Raw genomic sequence first — 8218 nt, 5'->3', positions numbered from 1 at the left:
CTTTGAAATGCATTCCTTTCTTTCTTAACGAGTGGTTAGCAGGAAGAAATCGACGATGGCTCATATCCACGACCTTCCTACAGTGTTTCAAATACACGCTGTCTGTGTCATCTAAACTATGGGTGTAGGCCCGATATCCCTTGTTTGTATGTCCTGAAAGGTTACTCAGTGCAGACCAATCATTGATGGTTATGAACAACAATGCTCATAGGTTAAATCTCTCTTGTTTATCCTCATCCCATACACGTACACCTTCTTCCTTCCAGAGCAGTAAAAGTTCATTAACCAAGGGTCTTAGGTACACGTCAATGTTGTTGCCAGGTTGTTTTGGGCCTTGGATAAACACCGGTATCATAATGAACTTCCACTTCATACACAACCAAGGAGGAAGGTTGAACATACATAGGGTCATAGGCCAAGTACCATGACCACTACTCAACTCGCCAAATAGATTGAATCCATCAGTACTTAAACCAAACCATATGTTCCTTTCATCACTTTCAAAGTCCGGGAATGCTCTATCAATTGATCTCCACTGGGCCCCATCCGTGGGGTGTCTCAGCATCTCATCTTGCTTACGTTCTTCTTTGTGCCATTGCATCAACTTAGCATTCACCTTGTTTCTAAACAAACGCTTCAAACGTGGTATTATAGGGAAATACCACATCACCTTGGTGGGAACTCTCTTCTTGGGAGGCTGCCCCTCAACATCACTAGGATCATCTCGCCCAATCTTATACCGCAGTGCTCCGCACATAGGACAACCATCCAATTTCTCATATTCATCACCACGATAGAGGATACAGTCATTAGGGCATGCATGTATGTTCTGAACTTCCAATCCCAGAGGGCAAATAACCTGTTTAGCTTCATATATTGTGGACGGCAATCATTATTCTTGGGAAGAATGTTCTTTACAATTTTCAATATCCCATGAAATGCCTTATCGAACACACCATTTTTTGCCTTCCACTGCAGCATTTCCAATGTGGTACCCAGTTTTTTATGCTCCTACTTGCAATCTTGGTACAATAATTTTTTGTGATCATCTATCATACACTGCAAATTTTCTGATTCCTTCTCAGTTTTGCAATCTTTCTGTGCATCCCGTAGCACCTGACCAAGATCATCAATAGGGCCGTCTTCTGCAAACTCTTCTTCATCAGCCTCGCCCATTGTAGAATGTAAAAGCCTAGCCTGTAGCCCAGTCCGAAATATTTTTACCATCCTCCTCTTCTTCGCCGTCTTCCATTATTACCCCTCTTTCACCGTGCTTGGTCCAAATCAAATACTCAGGCATGAAACCGTATCTAAACAAGTGGTTGTGAACAATCCCCTAGGAAGAGTAATCCTTCTGCTACTGCATTCGAAGCATGGACAACATATGAATCCCTCCTCGGGCTTGTTGGCTTTGGCCACTTCGAGAAAATCATGCATGCCATCAACGAACTCCTTGGTCCGTCTATCCATGTTATACATCCATTGCTGGTCCATCTACATCGTATTACGTGAGAAATGGACTTAGGTCTTCGTATTAGATAAAGAACCTGGTCAATATTAGGTAGGGGAAAAAATAGAGTAAATATGTTTATAATATTTAGTCCTTGCAATAAATATGAGATAAATAAATTATTACGTGAGAAATGGACATAGGTCTTCGTATTAGATAAAGAACTTGATCAATATTGATAATTTACACCAATCAACCTTCATAAAGATAAAAACAATTCACATGAAAATTACACCAATCAACATTCATAACATTCACTATGTCAACAAATAGAAAAATGCTAGAATTCTGGAACAAGATAATAAAGATACATATACACTAAAGATTACAGATGCTCCGTAGTGGACTTCACGTAGTCAATTATCCGTACAACATAGCAGAATGTTCGCCCACCAAGCCAGATCTGCACATGACTCAATGTTCGACGAAGTGTAGGAGAGCCACCTCCGCTCCTCCAGTACTAGAGAATAGTGTAAGCATATTCATGCCATGTGCAGACACTATTGTTTGGTATTGGAGGAGCGGAGGAACAAACTCTTTAGAATGTTCCTCCAATACCAGAGAATGGAGAGCCACCTCCGCTCCTCTAATGCCAGAGAATAGTGTAAGCGTAATCATGCCATGTGCAGACACTGTTCTCTGGTATTGGAGAAGCGGAGGTGGTACATCCATTGTCGGTCTATCTGCATCGTATTACATGAAAAATGAACATAGGGCTTCGTATTAGATCAAGAACTTGATCAATATTAGGTAGGCAAAACATAGAGTAAATGTGTTTATAATATTTAGTCTTTGAAATAAACATGAGATAAATAACTTATTGGTCAAAGAAATATAATTATTGTTAAATTATAGTGACATGAAAAATTGTAGCGATGACTAAATTCTATGTCTTACACCTGTAATTTATTTACCTTAATTTTATTGCAATGACAAAATATTAAAAATACATTTACTCTAGTTTTTCCCCATACCTAATACTGATCAAGTTCTTTATCTAATATGAATGATATATAACAAGCAAGCTATGCATCAAATTCTAACTCAAAAACATGTATAAATAGAAATCCTCTCCATTCTCCCTCATTCTAAAAAACTCATTTTGCTCTATCTCTAAAGCATAAAACAAAGCATAATAATAATAAATGAAGGGGGGATGAAGTAGCTAATCTTTACAACACTTTGGATGAGTGAAATCCCCACGGAAATGAAGAAAAAAAATCGGGCATCACCTCCTTATGGTTGTTTGCTCGCCATGGAGAAGGAGAAAGAAGTTCTGGTGAGTGGCTCGGGTTCGGGGAGGAAGAAGGTGAATTTATAGGCAAAGAGCTTTTAGCCTAGTTGGAAATACCAATCGGGACAAAAGCCTCCCCTCAGCTGCACATCAGTGAACGTTGCATGATATATTTCATCTCCAAGGTTACTTACGCGCACAAAGTCATACACCTTGAGTGTTAAGATTTGATTGTTCAAAAAAAATTCTCTCAACAGAATAATTTACTACGTCAACTTTGCCACGGCAAGCATTATTTGCATCAGGAGAGAAAAAATGGGATAAGAATAAAATTAAAAAACATTAAAGTATCCAATAGTAATTTTAATAATATGAGTTATGTTTATATGAAAATTGAAAATAAAAATATTATTCAACTAGAAGTTTTGTCTGAAAGGTAATTTAGCTGAAAGTGTACATATGATTGATTCTTTGGAACAGTATGAGATAATTTTTATCGGATGGATCAGAGAGTTAAAAGAATGAACTGGTTGACATAATCCAAATGGCTCCGATCTGAAAGCATCTGGGGAACTTTTTTTTGGAAAAAGGTATTTAGAAGGAAACTCTAAACCTTTTGCATACATGTTGTTCCACGACTCAACGCCACGACATCCCACTCCACACAAAGCTTTTTTACAATCTCACTTCGTAGTGATGTAGACTAGACTATTGGGATTTTGTTTCCATTTTGACGAAGCATGTTACACTACTAAAAAACGTTTCCAGGGGCGGTTGGAATGACATTTGTAGGGGCTGACGCGCCACCCACTCCTAGCTTTTGCAGCTACAAATAGCGGTTTGCAAAGCTATCACCCGTCCCTGGTAATAGTGTCTTCAGGGGGTGGGTGACGCCATCACCTGCCCCTGGAAATGTCATTCCCACCAAAAAAAATTCACGATTGAAATTTGAATTTGTCGAAACTATTTCTTGCCAGTTTTTAAAACTTTTGGTTCCCGCTAATTTCACTCTAACAGTCTAGTTTGTGACTGAATTGAAGAAGCTATAGTGATCGACATAGAATATATGTTACATAAATTCAATTTAAGCATATGAAATAATAATAAGGAAATATAACCATATATATATGCATCATTAGAGTGCATATTGACAACATATTTTTCTGCCACTCACGACGGTTAGCATTGGCGGTACTCTTGATTCTCCCATTCACAGAGGCTAACGTATTCATCTTCTTGTGCTAATTCATGCAAAATGAAATGACATAAATCAACGCCTATATTTAGTAGTTGTTGCTCATGGAGACGTGAACCGTGTCGTCGAGGCCTAATCTGCAATTAAAATCCATGAAAAAATTAAGCAAGTGTTAGATAGGCGGAAAAGAATGCAATGTGCATATATATACATCCCTATATATGAACGGTAGCCCCTTACACGTTCGGGATGAGTTATATATCTCCCGAGCACCTTGATGCGCTCGCATATGTAATACCCACAGTGTACAAAATTAGATGGTTGCTCGTAGCATGGAAAGTTTGTGTGTACAACCATTTCTACCGGTCTCTCGGGGTTATGAATCCCTCCACTGGTAATGTAGTGCTGGTAAGCCCTGTTTTGAAAAAAAAAGAAGTTAGTTTATATGTAATCTTGGGAGGGGGACAATTTGCACAATGTAAGTGCATACAATTCACTAACTTTTGAAGGATGAATATGAATTCTTTGTAGGTGCTCTAGTCATAATCCAATGAGTCAAATACAGTCACAACTCCATTATTTGGCTGTATCATAAAAGCAATCCAGTGACCTCTGCAAAAATATTATATAAGGTTTTTTCAGGCATAAAGGACCAAGTGTATATATTATAACAAATGGTAGAAATTTAGACTCACTAGAAGTTGTAGGGCACCCATATGTAATGCGAATCTTGCCACTTAATCATCATATACGCTATATAGGCTGAAACCTTCCTCATAGCTTTTTTACGTTGTTGTACTCATTTTGCCCTTTTGTCCTTCTTTGTTTTGTACTTAGCTAGTTTGTCATGGTTGTCTCCCCACTGGCTCGGGAAGTTGTGCCTAACTTCACAAATAGCATAGGGATAAAGATATCCGACCTTCTCCTTTACAACATGCACACCATTTTTTTGCATCATGTACAATGTATCACAATTAATTAGTTATCCATAGTACATGTGTAGGCCATAGCATATATACAAGATATTAGCATCGATGAAGCACTTACATGCACCGCAATCTGACGAGCTGTAACTCTAGCTCTGAGTGGCGAAACACATCATGGATGTCTCAAAAATCGAAGAAGATTTTGCTGGAATCCTCATCGGAGGTCCGAACACATCGGTGAGTACCATTCCCATATGGTTCTGAGCCGAACTCTACATGCCCTCATGTACCAACTGTGCATCCTTTGAATTTCACCTGGAATCCCAACGATTGCCTAGTCGGGTAGTAAAAGTTTACCATACTCAAATTTTTAAGGACAATCTGATAACTTTGGTATGTCATCGACTCCAACGACCAAGTTGTACTCTGTGTTAGTGCGGGCCTTGGAATATCCTGGTCATCAGATGTCTTGCATCTTGTCCGCCATCTTGTCTGCCGTCTTGTCCATCATCTTGGCTACTTTGTTGCTCATGTGCCATCTTTCTCTGATCCTTCCTTCTCGTAAGCCCGTATGACTCAAGGCACTAATTGGAGGTCCACCTGTTGTTGTTGTGACTCCTCTGGTAGGTCCACTTGTTGTTGTTGTGGTGATGCTTGGTCAGGTGTTGGATGGTCTTCCGGCCAGTCCACCGGCTTTGATGCTACAGCTGGGGATGCTGACACCCATTGTTCTTTTGATGCTGCAGCTGGTGGTGCTGGACCCGGCGGTGTCGAGTCCACTATTGCATGCTTAGAAGGAACCGAAGACAGTAAGATATCTTGGTTATGCCACCGTATGGTATTGCCGATGCTTTGTCCAAGGCAATGGATACCTTCCGCAGCGGGAATTTCTATCTCGTGATCACCATAGTTTGAATTAATTTCAAGCACTGTTACACATGCATAATGGTGCGGGATAGGTTTTCCCTCAAACAAACTGCCAACTGGAATCGCAAGGCCCTTGGAAACCTCCTTTGTCTTGCCAGCTCTACCAACCGGAATGTGCAACAAGCAAGGAGTACTGATGCATATAGAATCTATCATATATGATTGTGCTATCGTAATCGTAGAGCCGACACTACTCGGAGCATAAACTGGTGTATTCGCTTGGCCCAATAGTGGATGTGACATCATGACCATCGGCATCTGTATATTGGCATCACCACTTTGTTGCTACTCCACAAGTGTTGCCAGCAAAAAGTCCTTAAAACCTAGATTCTAGTGCTTTCTCTACCGCCTCTGTTAAATCGTCCTTGTAATAGGAGTGGCTCTTTTAGCTAGCCCTATCCCTCTTGAACCCATCCTTGATGGTCAACTTTGAGGAAACCCCTCTTAACCCAGCCTCCATGCTCTTTCCTCCCAAGGGCCGAACTGAGCACATCTTTATCCCTATTTGGTACGAACTCTCCTTTCCTCTGATGCTAGGAAAGATCATATATCTTTTCTACCACCTGATTGGTTTCGGATGTTGAAACGTAGGTTTACGATCTACTATTGTAGGCTTCCCTATTCTGCCGCCACTTGTCGATCTTCCATCGGTACCCACCCCAGCCCAAGGAGAACTTTATGTATGTTGCTCAGCGCAAGTTGTCTATTCCTCTAGCTTAGGGCTAAAGCTTCTAGAGAGGTCTTTTCCTTACGAACTCATCCCATTGGGCTTGTGTGATGCTCTTGTATTCACTAAAGGGCATTAGGCCCTTTTTGACATACTTGTCATTCATCTCACCCCTGCACCGGCAGAAACTTGCACTGAGCTACTTCCTGACATAATGCTTTATGTGTTTCCTGAGTTCTTCCGATCTAGAAAAAATAAATGTTTGTTTCAAAAGCTTCCACATCACTTCTTTCCTCTCCTCAGGAACCAATAACCAATCAGAGATCGAGGGATCCAAAATCTCCTTTGTTCCTATTGCTCTATGTGCTCTCCTGCTGGGCTGACAACATCAACTCTCCATTTTTCCTTCAGGTTATTGGCTTCTTCCTCACTCACCCCATATTTTTTTTACTTGGATTCCCAGAGGTTGTAGTTTCAGCTTTGGGAGCCAAGCTACCATTGTCTTCAAGTTCTTCTGGGGGGTAGGGCGGCAACGGCGTTTACTCCTTTTGGTGGGAGAGATCTACACAAATCATAAGGTTAAGCAAATCCAAGTCATTGCACTTAATACATGAAAATATGCACTAAATATTGGGCGGCAATTATATTCAGCATTACCTCACTTAAATTTGGATTGTAATTCGGATCAAAATCTAGCATTGAACAGCCTTCTCTAGGAGGCAAAGGGTGTGGATCTAGAGGATCTTGCCACACGCCCTCTACCCACACGAAGGCCTTGCAAGCGTCTAGATGAAGATGACCCTGAATACGATCCAACCATGGATCATCAGGTATCGCATGCACATACATGTACTAGTGATATGTATGTTGGTCACATGAAGATCTAAACTCCAACTATTGTTTTCTCTATAGAACAATTACCAATCCCTAGTGCATTCCCTGCCGCAACATCAAAAAAAATCTACTCTGCATGAAGAGGATGTAGTTGCTTCGCACCACAACCTTTGGCTACTACTGCTTCTAATAGTCATCCAAAAAAGAAACATGGGGAATGAAGCAAAAATCAGATCCCTAAAGGTACTCTTGTAATACAAGAGCTTGGCGACAAAGGTGAGCCCATGTTATCTGAGGGGATATCGGCTAGGTTTCGAAACATATGTGGAGCTATTGTCACGGACAAATTGCAGACCTGAATCACTACTAGTAATTGGAAGAAGGTGCCCAATACTACGAAGGATGTATTGTGGACCACATTAAAAGAAAGCTTCAAGTTTCCTGAAAATCATGAGAAATTCACAAGACACTTTGCAATGGGCCTCCTAGGGAGATGTTTGAGGAATTGGAGGTCCACTCTTAATAATGAATATGTCCAGAAAGGCAAGAATGCTAGGGACAACTTGGGTAAGATTCCTGCATACATGTGGGATGAGTTTAAACACCAGAAGAGCATGTTGGAAGCAAAAGCCTAGAGCGAAGAAAATACCACGAAGGCTATGAAAGCCGCCGACAATCCCCATCACTTGGGTGCGGGTGGGTACACAGGAAAGATCGCTCAATGGAAGAGAGAGGAAGAAGAATGGAGGAAAGCTAGTTTACAGGATATATTTGCAGGCTTGGATGAGCACAGCTGGAATTGGGTACTAGCTTGAACTCTGACTTTAACACCCAACGGCAAGGTTACATTTAAAAAACCCTCAATAGAGCTAATTTACGAGAGGTTGGCACTACTCGCTGAGGTGCAATAGCAAGGCCTTTTCAG

The sequence above is a fragment of the Setaria italica genome, chromosome IX (genome assembly GCF_000263155.2).
Source record: "Setaria italica strain Yugu1 chromosome IX, Setaria_italica_v2.0, whole genome shotgun sequence".
Lineage (NCBI taxonomy): Eukaryota > Viridiplantae > Streptophyta > Magnoliopsida > Poales > Poaceae > Setaria > Setaria italica.
Note: the sequence above shows the minus strand (reverse complement) of the source record.